The 16,273-nt window shown below is 46.6% G+C and overlaps 2 long non-coding RNA genes across 2 annotated transcripts in view; one reads left to right on the top strand and one right to left on the bottom strand.

Annotated features, from left to right (window-relative positions):
- Nucleotides 1–651: 651 nt before the first annotated feature.
- LOC115512646 lies at nt 652–5,465 on the top strand. Its single transcript, XR_004344121.1, has 4 exons — nt 652–793; nt 1,745–1,892; nt 4,352–4,539; nt 5,284–5,465. It is a non-coding gene; the product is annotated as an uncharacterized LOC115512646 (long non-coding RNA).
- Nucleotides 5,466–12,691: 7,226 nt separating this feature from the next.
- Nucleotides 12,692–16,273, bottom strand: part of LOC115512641 — a 57,630-nt gene continuing 54,048 nt past the window's right edge. Inside the window, exon 4 of the long non-coding RNA XR_003968445.1 lies at nt 12,692–13,022. This is a non-coding gene — a long non-coding RNA (uncharacterized LOC115512641). The remainder of the gene's footprint in view (nt 13,023–16,273) is intronic.

Here is a 16,273-nt window from a genome sequence, read left to right as displayed (position 1 = left end):
CGAGGGAGCTGACCAACAGAGCCTGCCCAGGAATTGGATTTTCGTTTTTGAAATTGTGTAAAATAAACTGTTGCTGTTGCTTTTTTCTAACAGATAATTAACATTTCACGGAGTCTGGTTGCCTGCTGTGGAGGGCAGCTGACTCACTGAACCACAGTGGTATCTCCCCGCTCCTGGCCTCCCTTGGTGGGCAAGGCTGAAGGGTTGGCTTTCAATAAAACTGCAAAGGAGGTTGTTCCTCCAGAGCCCCGAGTCTCACTGTCCCCTCCTCTCCTCGTGAGGTGCCCTACACCCTCCCATCCTCTTCCACCCCCCAAAACCACCTCTGAGGCCATTCATTTATACCAAGGTAAGCGAGAGATGGCCACGAAGTACCAAACAAAAGCAATGTTCACATGCCAGAGCTTGTACACCCCAATGACGGCGAGCCCTGATGGCGAGCCCTTCCCAGGAGTCAGCCCCCAGCACATCTCCCGCCACTTGGAACTTGGAACCACCTTCAAAGAGCGTGTCTCATTTTTTCCAGCAGACTCCGTGGTAGCAGAACTTCCTCCTCGGAGGGTGATTTTCATTTCTGGAAATAGCTAAAAGTCATCCTGAACCCAGCCCGCTGAGAAACTTGGGTAATAGCTTTGTTGGTCCAAGATGATTTCATAGAAATTCCTTGTGAGTGAAAGCACTTGAAGAACGCGAGGCCAAGCAGGGACAAGGCCCCGACGGGCTCCGTGAGACTGGGATTCTCCACGCCACACCAGGCCTGGCAGCGGTGGGAAGTCGGATGACAATTCCAACGGTAGGAGGCTGGGGAAAGCAAGCGCTCCTGTCCCTTGCTAAATAGACACCAGCTGACATTCTAGTTCAGGGGCCAATGAGGCTGTGTCATGCTGGCCCTGCTGGCTTCGCCCTGCCTGGGCTGCCCTCCTGTGCTTCCCCCTCTACGGCACAGACATTCGGCCAGGTGCCTCCAGGGTAAAGACAGCTTTCCCTCAGACAAATTCCAGTTCTTCTCATCAACTTCAGACACTTGTTTAAAGCCCAAGGCCCTAGATCAAACGTAGACCCTCGGATCCCACCCCACACCTCCTGCTCTTTAACAGGTTGGGAGGGCGGGGTAGACAAGTCAAAGTTGAACAAACATGCTTTCCATCTGGGTTTTCTCGAGTTACCGGGCCTCAGAAGCAGGTGGAGAGGTGGCGGGAGGTTGTTTGATGATGGCGTGGCTGAGTTTCTGATTCAGGAACTAGGCCCCCCAAACCAATCGGAATCCCTCTCCTTCTAGCTCCATCGGGGCAGTTTGGTAAGCTTTCCAGATGGTCGGCGTACTTAAGGAAACACAGTGGGTGGCTCCCGAAAACTCAGTGACTGTCAATGCCAGCTTCAGTCACTTCCTGTTTTCTCAGCAAACTCTCACTTTGGGGTGAGTTTCCTTACTTGGTTCAGCAGCCCACACACCTACAGATGTTGGAGGGCTTTTTTTTTTTTTTATTTTTTAAGTTTATTTATTTATTCTGAGAGGAGGGCAGGGGGAAGGAGAGAGAGAGAGAGAGAGAGAGCATCCCAAGCAGGCTCCACACTGTCAGCACAGAGCCCCATGCAGGGCTCGAACTTACCATGGTGAGATCATGACCTGAGCCAAAACCAAGAGTCTGACGCTTAACCAACTGAGCCACCCAGGCATCTCTGAAGGGTTTCCTTTTCAAGCATCCGCAGGAGCGTTCCAAAATTTTCTCGCACTTCTTCCCAGTTTCCAGGGCTGCGCACAGGATGACTCCCGGTGGGCAGCCCCAAACACCAGAGCGAAGTTCAGACCCCCAGATGCCCAACGTTTCAGAATTTCTCACTTAAACCTGACTGACTGCTTGACCTCGAGAGAAGAAATCTCCAGCCACAAGGTGCCAAAGACACAAATCAACTTTACCTTGACTTCTCAGTTCACCAGATGCTTTTCCTTGGTGGTGTGTTTATATTCTTTGTGCTAGACTTTGAGGCTCTGTTTGTAGGTTACATTATAAACAGCATACTTCATCAATGGCCACCACTGTTCTTAAAATAACTGGCAAAAATGTAAAAGCAATGGTTACGGATAGGTGTCAACTTGAGCTCTGAGTCCCGGATACTTGTAGTGATGCCGGAGTCCTGTGTTGAGAACGATTTTGAGGCAGACATCAGATTCAGCATCGGAGTGCAATGATTGATTAGTGATGTCTGTCATGGAAAGGGGGATAGGAAGTGGCAACACACTCTTTGCCATCCTTGGTTTTCCAACATACATGTTGCTGAATTTTTTACGGGGATTTATTCCTGAAGCTAAGGGATGTACCCACAGGAAAGTAAACTGTGTCTTCTGGGAAATGTGACTATCTCAGGTTCCCTAAAATCTTACAAAAGACACCAGTGCCTCCAGCTCCACTCTCTGTAGAAACATGGCTACCAAGGTCCATTCTAGAAGTTATGACAATTCCTTTGGTGCCCACTCACCACACCCACTCTTATGGGGAAGCAAGTTACTCTTGCTGTTTTGTAAATCCCACTGCCTGGTTCCTGGTTAACACTCAAGGAGGTTTACAGAGTACTCCCCCTCCCCTAAAAAAATAAAGTAAATCTAGAGCAGTGATTGCCAACTGGAGGAGATTTTTCATCATTACAACTCAGGGGGAAGGAGCTGGCTTCCTCTTCTTGCTGGCTTCTAGTGGGCAGAGAGCAGAGGGCAGAGGGCAGAGACGCTACAAAAAATTCCTACAATGTACCAGACAGCTCCAGAGAGAAGAACTACCGGGCCCAGCTATGAGTAGTGCCGAGGTTGAGAAACACTGATCTAGAGAATCGAAATTCACGTCTCTGAGTGCCTGACACAACGAATAATAAACCCTTAACCCATGAATCACTAAATGGAGCATGTAATTCTTCCAATAAGAGGAAAAGGAACCCAATTCTTGTTTTTGACCTAGGGAGAGCTCTATCCGTATGCCGTCTTCATCGAATTAAAGGAAACTATATTTATAAATTCCTACTGCCCTAGTGTTTCTGCAGAACCAGACATACGACTTACGCCTTTTTACATGAGCAGAACACCTGTGGCCACAGGGAATTTGTTCCGGAGACATGGCGGGGAGGGTGATTTGCCATTCCTCTCACCACCAAGAAGGGTCAGACTAAACAAAGCCCTCCTTATGCCCCCCTGCTTACTTGCAGTAAATGATAATGATAGTTCTTTTCCATCTTTAAGATCAAAATATTTTAACAACTTGTGATTCCCACACCTATAAAAACGATGTGCTTAAAGTGCTACAATCTTAAAAAAAAGTAAATATTAAAACCTCAGTTCATTTAAGACATCAGGGGAAAAAAACATTTTTTTTTCCTTTCCTGATCAAATAACGAACAAAATCAGCTACAACGCTAGGTTTTGAAAACACTTTAAACTGTAGCATTTTATTGTAAAGAGTCTGTGGCTTTGCGAGGCAAGCTGAAAAGTTATGATAACCAACTGGATCCCAGAGGGAAGAGTTTAGTTGTATAAGCACTGGTTTGGGGAATGCATATTCTGTAGAATCAAAGATTCCAATAGTAGCTGGGTTTTCTCAACCCTAAATTCTTCTAAGATGCATAATTGGATATTGTGCAGTTAACTGAGAAGGACCTTTGGAGAAAACAAAAACCGAAGTTCTTTCAGATCTTCATGAGCATGAGAAGCTAAGCTTTCAACTCCAGCCAAATGCCATTACCATGAATTTCTTCCAATATATTGTTTAGTCAGAAAGCCCTCTCCTTGATATTACATGTGGTCCTGAAAGTTCAAAATTATAAACCCACATTCCAGGACTCGCAATCCCAGAGGCAGACTGCGATCAACACATGACATGTGATATCTACATGTTGTAAAAAGCTACTGATGATAAGGTTGGACTGTGGGGATTTGATTAAAGTCTCCACCGAGTGCTTTGTGAGAACGGTGGTGTGGATAAGCGTGGGTAGGTCCCTCCAAGGGGATGTAAGAGCCACCTCGGGAAGAATGGTTATGACACAATTACAAGAAGGGTAGTGTTTCCTGCTCAAAGCCTCCAGTTTTGAAAGGCATTTTGGATGCTTTGGGGCTCCAGAATAACCCTTTCCTTGGAAACTTCACACCACAACCTCAAGGACTATATGACTCCCCATCGCTGACAACTGTCGTGGGGACTAGGTAGCAAGGGCTCCAGTGCTACCTAAGACAATCCACTCAAATGGATCCCATAGCTGCTCACAGCTCTCCCTCTCCTTCCCTGTCCTCAATCCTGACCTCATCCCCTTCCCTGCTGTTCCCCACGCCACCCATCTTACAAAACACTCCATTGTCACATTTTGTTCACAGCACCGCCCTGCTTTCTTCAACATCTCCCCACCATAGAGATCTACATCAAGCCCTCTCTCTGGTTCCTGCTGATGCTGAGACAAGACAAGACGACCTTGGGCTTTGGCTGCTGCGCATGACCTCATGGAGGTGTTTTCCAACTGGATTGCTTAAGCACCCGAGCCTTAAGGGGCAGCTTGATGATGAAGGTAAATTTCAGTTTGGCTTTGAAACGGTGGTCTCATTGACATGACAGAGAGGAAAAGAGAGGACTTCTTTTGGGGGGGGGGGGCGGTTTTCTGCATGAAAGGGTAGGAACAAAATTCAGAGGCAAAAATGTCAGGGCATTTCTAGCAAATACTTTGTCCAGAAGCTCAGCAAGTAAGCTGGAAGCAATGCTTAAAGAAAAAAAAGTTTTGTTTTGTCCAACAGGCCGGAGGAGTTATTAATGTTTTGAGGTCAGAGTGGTTACACGATCAAAGTGTTTCGGGAAAATTAATTAGATGGTGTTATGGGTTGGGATGGAGCGTGGATGGAAAAGGAAAGTCAGTTAGGGGCTCTTTGTGATGAGGAGTGAGGTAGGGAGGCCTGAGCCTGGGTGGTAAGAGAGCAGGAAAAGCATTACAGGAAGAACCAGCAGCCATGCCCAGGCTGGGTCAGCTCCGCGGGGGCAGGTGGCAGAGGGCAGGGGACGGGGATCACAGGTGACCCCGGGGGCGACAGGCCTGCACTCCAGCAGCCGCCTGGTCGGAGGGGCTGTGAGGCGTCTCTGTGCTGCTGGAGGCCCCCACTGTCTTTGAAAGGGACACACAGTGCCACCTCCTAGTCGCGTGCCGTCTTGGGAGATGATGCCTCCCTGAGTCTCAACGCGTCCCAGCGCTGGCCTGAGGCTGCCCCCATCCGCCACTCTGCCAGTCCTGTCGAGTCTGACCACATTAAATGCCGCCTTTTAGAACTGATCTTCCCTCTGCGTTTGAAGCACAAAACCTCATTTTCTGAAGCAATCCCGAAGACGCCATCCTGCCCCAACCCTTTGCGCTGAGCCCTTCCAGCCAGCTGAATGGGCCTGGTGAGAATAGCCTGCTTTCGTGGAGTCTGATCGGGATCCCAAAGCTTTCACTTCCTGTCCGGATGATTGTGGGTAAGTCACTTCAACTGACCGGCCTTGGTTTTCCCATTAGAAAAAGTGAGGCTGACAGCAATTATGCAGCAACACTAAAAATATTAAACACTATAAAAATGTGAAAACGCCTGGCGGACTGTAGAACGGTTATATATTCATGGAGAAAAGAATAACAACACAATGGGCATTTTGTCGTTATTATGACACATATGGAACTCTGACGTAAATATTCCCAACTTGACTATGTCTAAGGAGTGGACAGAAATGTATATATTTACATATAGTCACATATGTGCATATTACATAAATACATTGACCTAAGGAGTCAATAAAAACTATAACCACAGGGTCACCTGGGTGGCTCAGTCGGTTAAACCTCTGACTTTGGCTCAGGTCATGATCTCACGGTTCATGAGTTCGAGTCCCACGTTGGGCTCTGTGCCAACAGTTCAGAACCTGGAGTCTGCTTCGGATTCTGTGTCTCCCTCTCTTTCTGGCCCTCCCCTGCTCGCTCACTCTCTCTCTCTTTCTCTCTCTCTCTCTCTAAAATAAACATAAAAAAAAAAAAAAAACCTGTGGGGACCCTGGGTGAAGTGTCCGCTTCATTCAATTCAGGTCATGATCTCATGGTTCGTGAGTTTGAGCTCCGTGTCGGGCTCTGGGCTGACGGCTCAGAGCCTGGAGCCTGCTTCTGATTCTGTGTCTCCCTCTCTGTCTGCCCCTCCCCCCACTCATGCTCTGTCTCTCTCTCTCTTGAAAATAAATAAACATTAAAAAAAATTAAAAGAAAAAACTGTAACCAGAAATAAATCATCCTGCCTTTTTAATGCGTTGCATAAAGACCCAAACACACACAGGCTCAGTTCATTCAAACATTACTCTGCACGGTTAGATGTCCCAAACTCCTCCAGTCGTGAACATGCCCATGAATTTAAAGGTTAAAAAAAAAAAGAATTAATTGATTCTAATAGCAGTCAAAGAAAGAGAATTTTAAAATATCAGTGTATCACAACTCTTATAAATAATTAAGCTAGTATTTAGCCTTTGAGGAAGAAAAGGCATTGAAAAATTTGAATCTTACTATTTCAAAATAATAAAAGTTTGCTTTGTTTGTTTTTTAAATTACATCTCTTCTTTCCAACCCTGGACCTGCTTCTCCCAGCACCGGGGACAGTCCTATATATCATTTGCAGCACAAGCAGCCCATTTACAAGAGGGCCCATTTCTGAAAATAGACCTTAACATAAACATGAATCCTTCCCAGAAATCAGAACTTAAATAAGAAAAACAAGTCTGTTTGGTAGAATTTCTTCAGCTACTCAGCTTTTCCTTTTCCCTTTCTGCTGATTGGAGGGACTGCACGGACTACAATAACCTAGTGTTCATATACCTCTGCTGAGGAAAATGAAGCAAACTCAAGATGGTGACTTTTTCATCGCTTCTTTACGTAGAAAGTGGAAGAGGAAGGCCGAGTCCCTGATGTGAGGACTGTTAGCGAACCGGTGGTAACCTTGGGATCTGTGCTTGCTCCGGACTCCGCTTTAAAAGGAGGCTTACTGGGTAGGCCTCCTCACTCCTGTCTCAACAGAAAGCTGTCTTCTCACTGGATGTCTGGGGTACTGATCACCTTGACCTCCCACTCACTCGTGGTCAGTGCACCTGACTTCCGCCCGCTCGTGGACGCTGCACACACAACGAAGTGGTGCCCTTCAGCATCTAGAGAATCTCTTAAAATGCAAGGAAATGTGCTTTTTTATTTCATTTTTCTCCCGAGGGGCCGCTGATCGTGATTGAGTTCTGAAGAGATGTGGGTCATGGAGGGAATTCATACCCATTTTTATTATTGTTTAGATTTTGAATTAGAGATTCAGTATGTCAGGAAAACAGCTTGATAGATTAGCACCTGACCTGAATTTTTATGGTGTCATTTGACTGTTTTAAACCTGGCGACTCCCTATACCTCTTCAAGCCCAGCAAGCTTCAGCCCTGATCTTCAGATATCTTTCCCCATGATTACCAGTAGTCCGCTTGGCTTTGCAGAGAAATGTAACAGTAATCTTTTTAAAGTTATGCATTGATTTTAATTAAATGTTAACCCATTATGTACAGTAGAATAATTAGAAAATACATCATCCAGCCCCTCAGAGATAACTACTTTTATTTTTTTTTTTTTTTTTTTTTTTTAAAAATTTTTTTTTTTTTTTTTTTTTCAACGTTTATTTATTTTTGGGACAGAGAGAGACAGAGCATGAACGGGGGAGGGGCAGAGAGAGAGGGAGACACAGAATCGGAAACAGGCTCCAGGCTCTGAGCCATCAGCCCAGAGCCTGACGCGGGGCTCGAACTCACGAACCGCGAGATCGTGACCTGGCTGAAGTCGGACGCTTAACCGACTGCGCCACCCAGGCGCCCCAGAGATAACTACTTTTAATATATGGGCATAATTTATGCTAGTCTTATTTGTCTGTGTCTTCTTCATGCTTGAGGAACCAGTCTTTATACACGATTTTATACTCCACTTTTGTTTTGGGACCATTATCAATTGATAAGTGACATTGTAATGGCTACATAATGTTTCCTTATATGGATATGCTTTATGTTAATTACCCAAGATGGACATCTGGGTCATTTCCCACTTATATTAACACTGCCATACGTGTCGCTATTTGTAAATCTCTGTGCTTCCAAACATTTCCCCAGGTTCCTAGAAGCATAATTTCAGGAACAAAGGATCTTAGATGTCAAGAGTATTTTCCCCCACATTTTAAAATCTGAATGACCTCTAAGGTTTCACACAATACGGTATTTCACGGTTATGACGGAGAATGCACAGACCTGTCAGTTTCAATGTGAAACACGGAGACCCCACTGTAAGACATTATAAATGTATATGTAGTGAGTCTTGAGTCCCTCTATGTATGTTTCTACACACGACTCTTCAGTTTTCTTTGTCATTTTGCTCACATAATTGTTCAAAATTTTCTAAAAACACAAGTTAAGAAAAACGTGATTTTTCTGAAAACATTTTGGATGGTATAGAAAAAACTTGAAGTGGTCGTCTCTGAAGACATGGACAGAGGAGGGTGGAAAGTGGAGATTTTCCTTTTACCTTGCATCCTTCTCTAGTATTTGAACTTTCCAGCTAAGCGCATGCATTTTTGAAATATCAACAAGAGCGATCTCCATGTTGTTTTTACATGTTTCTTTTTGTTTTCTTTTCTTAAATAAAAGATAATTTTTGAAGAAATAAAAAAATGGGTCTATCATCCAACTCAAAATGAAAATGATTAGTAGCAAAGGTCAATGAAAAGTTAAATTGTTGGCAAAATTGTTCATGGTAAAATATGAATAATAAAATAATTAAAATATATTTTTAAATAATGAATAATACAAATATGAATATAAAAATAAAAAATAGAATCATCTCAATTAAATGAGATATGCAACATCTGGCATGAGTTGAACTAAAGGCCAAGGAATAAAATCCTAAATATATAACTGATAAAATTTTCAATTTTTATTTTTAAAACACTTTTTAATGTTTACTTATGAGAAAGAGAGAGACCCAGCACGAGCGGGAGAGGGACAGTGAGAGGGAGACACAGAATCCGAAGCAGGTTCCGAGCCATCAGCACAGAGCCCAATGTGGGGCTCGAACTCACGGACCGCGAGATCATGACCTGAGCCGAAGTCGGACGCTTAGCTGACTGAGCCACCCAGGTGCCCCTAAGACTTCCAGGACTTTCAACCCCATTCATTCACTAACTCACAAGGCCCAATGTTTACTAGTGTCCACCTCGTCCTATGCAGATGTGCGGTACTTCCAGGCAGCGGGCATCTGAACTCGGTCACAAACTTTGCCCCAATCTATTCCCTGAACATAACAGGGTCTCTATCGAGTGTATACTCCCTTCCTAGGGTAGCCGTAACAAGGAACCACAATCGAGGGGGCTTAAACAAGAGACCTTTCTGGTCTCACAATTCTAGAGGCAGAACCCCAAAGGGTCAGCAGCCGGCTGAGGCTGAGGGAGCATCTGCTCCAGCCTCTCCCCAGCTTCTGGCGGCTTGTTTCCAATGCTTCCCTTGTAGTGCATCAGCCTAGTGTCTGCCTTCACCTCCATGGTGTCCTCTCTCTGTGTCCCAGTGTCCCTTTTTATAAGGACACCGGTCATATTGGATTAGGGTCGAAACTAATGGCCTATTTCCAAGTAAGTTCACATTCTGAGGTACTGAGGTCAGTACCTCTTTGTGGGGACACCAGTTAGCCCAAGACAAGTTAACCAAGGCTTGATCGAATCGGTCTTGGTTCTTAGGGCCAATGAAAGAATCCCCTCTAGCTATTTTTAAACAGAAACAAATTTATTTAAAAACGTCAGGTAACTCTCAAAACCTCTGAGTGAGCAAAGAGCCAGGCCTGGATGCTATGCAACGGAAACCAATCTAGTGGGAAAAGGGCTGGTACCAGGGCCATGGACCCGGGCCGTCACAGTGCGCCAGCGCTCAGCAGGGCCCCTGCATTTGGGTGAATGCCTTGCTCTCACTGTCCTGCAACTGTGATGGTCTGATCTCTGAGCTTGCGTTTTGTAAGGAAGGTCCAGATAGAATGTGCACGTGTGGGGGACACATGTCCTCGCTCCATTCTTAGTGGCCTCGTTTGCATTTAGCATCCCTGGCGCCTTACCGGCACAGAATTCGGGTGGACCCCCCCGTGCCTGGTGGCTCAGGGAGGCTCCAAACAAGGGCAAAGTGAGTGTTAAATCTGTGATGAGTGAGCCCAGCTCAGGCCGCACTTCCCCTCTGAAGTAGAACTTGCTTCCCACAGACAGTGAAGGGCCAAGCAAGTAAGGAGGAGACCTGTCGTATCCTCCCTTCCCCTTTGCCGTGAAGGCCAACCACTCCACTGCCGACTGACCACCCGAAAGGAAAGGGAAAGACGGGGCAACTCTTTCCGCGCGGTCATCCGTCACTCACGAGTCGCTGGAGCTCAAGTGTGCAGGTGCAAAGCGCGCTTATCAAGAAGCGAAATAGAAAGAGTTGAGTCGGGTTGTGCCAGAACTTCCCACTGTTCTGGGAAGTTCAAGATACACACGCATGTACGAGCGAGGAAACACACACTAGGATGGGCTTCGGTGATTCTGCGTACTTGTTAAACGCTGTTGTACTTCCCCTTAAAACTGGCATGGTACAAGATGATGATAATGGTAAAATTCAGGCCAGTGAAGCTTAACCTTTTGTTTCTACTTACACGGATATAAAATAGCAAATAAGAAAACATCGCGGCAAGTTGGGAGACAGAAGGCATAAAAAAAGGAAAGGTTTTACATGGTAATACCTTAGCACTGTTTCGCAACAGTTTGAACAAGGGCCCGGCAAATTAGGTAGCCTGTCCGCTAGAATATTCCAAGCTACACAGACCGCCCCACGGAAACCCTCTGTCTCCACAGCTAGACACTTGGCAGCAGGGGCTCCAGATACTAAGTGTTAGAGCTCCAACACAGGTGTGCTGGCTTTCTTTCCTTTTTTTTTTTTCTTTTAAGTTTATTTATTTATTTTGAGAGAGAGAGAGAGTATGAGTGGGGGGAGAGGCAGAGAGAGGGAAACAGAGAATCCCAAGCAGGCTCCGCCCTGCCAGCACAGAGTCCAAGGTGGGGGGGGTGAACCCACGAACCGTGAGATCATGACCTGAGCCAAAGCCAAGGGTCAGATGCTCAATGAGGAGCCCCTGTGCTGGTTTTCTATGAGAGTGCTAACACACGACCACACGCGGAGTATCTTAACCAACCCAATGTATTATCTGACATTCTGGAGCTCAGAGGTGCGACACGAGTCTCACTGGGTTAAAATCTACGTGTGCTGGCTCCTTGCCGGGGGCTCGGGTGGAAGCTGTCTTCTCGCCTTTGCCACCTGCGTTCCGGGCTCACAGTCTCTTCCTCCACCTGCAAAGCAGTCATGGCGGGTTGCGTCCCACTGACGTTTCAAATCTTTCCCCCTCCTGTCTCGTCTCTCTAATCCTACCTGGGAAGTCTCTCCAATTTCAAGGACTCATGTGATGAGAAGGGGCCAATCTGGATAATGCAGGATAATCACAACCCCCCTCCTCCCCCCCGCCGGCATCCAGAGATTTGACCTCCCTGGGGCACGTCAACCTCCAGGTCTCACGGAAGGGCAGCTGCTTGGTGGCACTTAAAGGACTCGTGGAAGTCTCGCAGCAAGGGGGTTAAGGAAACATGATCTTCAGCGTTCCTGGCTGGGGCATGCAGAAAGGCAAAGCAGGTGCCAAGAGACAGAGTCCGCCGGATCTGCAATCGCGCATTAGTCGATGGAGGGACACGGCAGAGAGAAACAAGAATTATATGTGATGCTGGTGCCAAAGCCACATCGCAAAATGCAGCAGGATCACAGGCTGAAAAGCCATCGTCTGCCATCCCCACACTGTTGCCCTGAGCTCTCACGTTGATCTTAATAGGCCTGGACTTGTAGTCTCTGACCATACTCTCAATGAAGCAATTAACTCTGTTGACTTATTTCCTCTACTATTGACAGATACACACACATACATATATATATATACATATATATATATACATATATATATATGTATATATATATATATTTGCCTTATTAAATACCCACAATAATCATGTCAGGGAGAGATTAAGATACTACAGAAAATAAAATTCACATACAGCTTTTGGTTTCTTTAAGTCAACATGGAATTTTAATATCTGGTTATTATCTTAACCAGTAATAATATCTTATTATTACCATAAGTGATATTAAATTTGGCCGTTGTTTTGAATGCAGTTTAAATTGCTATAGAGGCATAAAGCAACCACCACCACCACAAAACAAAAACAAAAACAAAAACAAAAAACAATTCTAGTAACACCTAACAAGCAGGCAATGTGATTTAGGCTAAAAGCCTAAAACTTCATTCACTCTGCCGTAATATAGCGAAGGCCGTGCACCATGTGTTAAAGAAATCAAAAAGATGGAGGGGAAAATTTGCACCTACATCGATGGCAATTGCATTTTTCTACTGTTGATTTCTGAGTAAGCAAAGCGTTAGGATCAGGGAGCATATTCATTTTTAGTTTGCACGTTAATTTTTTGAAGAAGTAGACTATTTTCACCTAGGCAAAAGCACGCGACAATTTAAACAGAAAATGATTCTGAATGCTTTCACATGAAATTCTAATTTTCACACAACCTACACGAGCCACACACACTAAAAACCTTACAGTAACAGATCTTTTATCGAGGAAGCTGGTGGCCAGGGAAGAGGGGGGCGGGCCGGTGTTGTGAATTTGGCTGGCTGTTGAGTAAGCAGACGAGGCATCAGGATTCAGAAAGGAGAGATACCCCTTCGTGATATCCCTAGGCCACTGAGAATTCATGGAAGTGAAGTTTATTTCTATGTAAAGACATGTTGTGTCCTGGGCTCCAGTGAGGAGGTCACATAAATCCCTGCATTAGGCTGAGAGGAGAAAAACAGGTATTTTGTCCTCCGGTTGGGATGAAAGGAATCCCACCGTTGGGTCCTCAGTTCGTGCCCTCCTGGTGCACCTGCTGGAGAGGAAAGTCAGTGTGAGGCTAGAGGAGAATGGATGCAGTGCCCATTCCCAGGTGGTTCCAGCCCCAAAAGGTTTTCCTTTGATCAGACGCTGAGTACTCAGTATACGTCAAAGCCCCTGATGGGTAACTGCACCATCAGGACCAAAATCGTCATAGTAACAGGGCAGCTCCGTGGGGGCTCCCCAAGAAGGGGCTGGACATGACAGAGGAGGATGGTGTGCCTGGAGGTCAATTCTTTCCTCTTCGTGGAAAGTGCCCTCATGTCTCGACAGAGCACACACACGGGGGATGCCAACCACCCACTGGGCTCGCACTCCCGACCAGAACAGATGCCTACTCATTCCCAGTGCCGCACAGGCCCGAGTCCCCCTTCATCTGGGCTACTTTCTGATCCCAAATGACTTCTGATACTTTCTGAGTCTGTCCAACTCGACTTTCTTCACTCCCCTTCTCTCAGAAACCGCCCTCCGCTGGGGGACGATGAATGACAAAGTGCTCTCCTTCCCAGGAAACTCGTGGACAGTCCAGGTAAAAGTCAAGTCTCCAGAAGGTCGTAAGAGGTGCACCCACAGCAGAATCTCAGGGTGCTGGCGCAGACTAGTGAGAGATCATTTTCATCAGGTGGCCTTTTCAGTGTCCCCTCCAGCTATCCAGTCTGGTGATAAGAATCATCATTTTCTCTTCTGTTCTGCTGCTTAGGGTGCATTTACGTATGCACAGTTTTGTTTGAGCAAATGTCAGTGCAGCACAGCTTTACCAAGCCACCAAGCAGGGGTGACAGGAGGCAGAGGACTCACCCAGCCCCAGTCCTGACAGCACTGCAGAGACACCGGGTCTGTGGCTGTGACTGCTGGGCTGGATGAAAATATGCCTATTTTAGGTCCAGTGCAGAGCTTTTGCTGGGGAAGCAATTAGGGGCAAGTAGGGGGAGATGAGAGGAAACGTCACAGGAGGAAGGTGTGGGGCTGAGAGCATTAACACCAAGGGGGCTGCAAGAGCCGGGAGGTGCAGACGTCTGTCACGTGGTGTATTTCGGGACAGGCACCCACATCATAAAGAGAAGGATGAAATTCAAGATGGCGTGATAAAGTGCTTTGGAGCCAACTTATGGAGACTTGAACACGATACAAAGAAACGTGATCTGACCGCGCAACAAATACCTCATCTAGATGGGAGATACACCATCACTCCCCTTCACAGATATGGAACCTGTGAGGCCAAACCACATGGCTACTGAGCGGCAGGTGTGTTCCTTAGATCCAGGCCCCCCACCTCCACCAGCCGTCCCTCCCATGGGGAGTGGCCATGCAGGTGACCTTCTGTGCTGCTCACTCCCAGGGCTGGTAAACTCAACTCTACACGTGGCTGTTGGGAGGTGAATTGAATCCTCTAACACAGACTTGTTGGAGTCCCAGCCCCGTGGTACCTGTGAATGTGACCTTGTTTGGAAATAGGGTCTTTGCAGATGCAATTAAGAGGGACCTGAAGTTGAAGTCATACTCGAATAGGATGGGTGGTTAATCCCGTATGACTGGTGTCCTTATATGAAGAGACACAGAGACAACACAGAGGGGAGAGTGTCATCTGAAGACACACACAGAGCACCTACCACGTGACGAAGGCAGAGGTGGGGATGATGTCCCCACCAGCAAAGGGCACCAAGGGCTGCCGGCCACCACCAGAAGCTGCGACAGGGCTGTACGGACACAGAGAAAACACACGTCTGCTGTCCTAAGCCACCCGATTCCTGGTAGTTGGTTACAGAAGCCCTAGGAAATGAAGACCTCGTCCGAAGCCGTTGTGGAGCCAACACAGCTCTCTGGGTGTCTGGATTACTTCAAGGACAGAGTTTACAGAGAGTCTGTAAGGATACACAGGCTTCCCTCCCTTCAGGCAGTCAAATCTGGAAGCCGCCTCGCCTTCTGAGGTCTCCCCTCACCCACCCAGTGGCCCTGGATTTGCTCTCCTCCCCAGCTGCTCCCACCCCAAGAGGGACAAAGGTAAGTGGAGCATTTTCCAAAAGGGTAAAACTGGGCCGATCCCAGGCTTTTACTTTGTAATATCCTTTGAAACCAGAAGGAGAAACGTTTGACTCGAACATCTGAAAACCCCACTGAAAGTCGCTGGCCGTCCACGGCCCCTCCTGCTTCCGCAGTGAAACAGACTCTGTGATCTAAACTGCCTGGTGTTTACACACAAGCTTTATTCCAGAAACACGTTGTGGTGTTGGTGAAACTGCACGGATGCCAAGACAGAAATTTTAGAGGGCAGAAAGTCAAAAGAAAAGGGCTGACTGTTCTAAAAAGTACAAAACCCGAGACCAAATAACAATGATCGTCGTAGAATTCAAAACAGCTTGGAAGGTGGCTCCTTTGCCAACAATGGAAAACTCAGTAACCAAACGAAGACACGCAGGACGAGGGGGGAGGGAGTGTATACGGATTAAGTGAGCACGATGTCCGGCAGCATCCAAGTCGATGTAAATGCGGGGTCTTCCTGCACTCTAGGAGAATCCCACGAGGTACCAAAAACTTCATTTCGCAGGTGAGGAAACAGAGACACGATCGTGCGAGTCACAGAGCTAACAAATGGAAGAACCGTATTTTCAAACTCCTAACTGAAAATTTAGTGTTTTGGTTTTTTCTTTCTAGTTTTTTCAGAATTCCCCAGCTGAGGCAAGAAGAGAGGAATTTTGGCATCTTGATTAAAGCACGTCAGTGCGTGAGGGGAAAACTCAAAGGAATTACACTGAAGACTGTATGCACTAGTTTGAGGTTGTTCTTCCCCCTCCTCCCCCCTCACTCTTCCCCCTCTTCCCCATCCCCCTCCTCCTTCTCCTCTTCCCCCCTCCCCCTTGCCCTCCTCCCCGTCTTCCCCTTTCCCTCCCCCTTCTCCCCTCCCCCCTCCCCCCTCCCCTTCATCCTCCCTCACCTCCCCCTCCTCCCCTTTCCCCCTCCTCCTTCTTCTTCAATATGAATGATGAGAAATGAGAGCTTCCCAGGGAAAACCAGAAAATCTAGTTCTGTTCCAATATCTTCCTTCTAAGGCACGTGTGAATAAACCAGGCAATAATGCAAGAGGCAAAGGGCTGTTACGAAAAGGGACACTTTTTTTTTTTTTGTCTGCCTTTGAATCTTAAAACTTTTGGCACAGACCTTAAGAATAGTTCAAAGATATTTCCTACCAGCCGTAAGTTAGATATTAGACGTGAATGTCCTCATTGTGAATACAAACAGAAACGCAAG

This window comes from Lynx canadensis, chromosome A1 (genome assembly GCF_007474595.2).
Source record: "Lynx canadensis isolate LIC74 chromosome A1, mLynCan4.pri.v2, whole genome shotgun sequence".
NCBI lineage: Eukaryota > Metazoa > Chordata > Mammalia > Carnivora > Felidae > Lynx > Lynx canadensis.
This window is presented reverse-complemented; position numbering and strand designations above follow the sequence as displayed.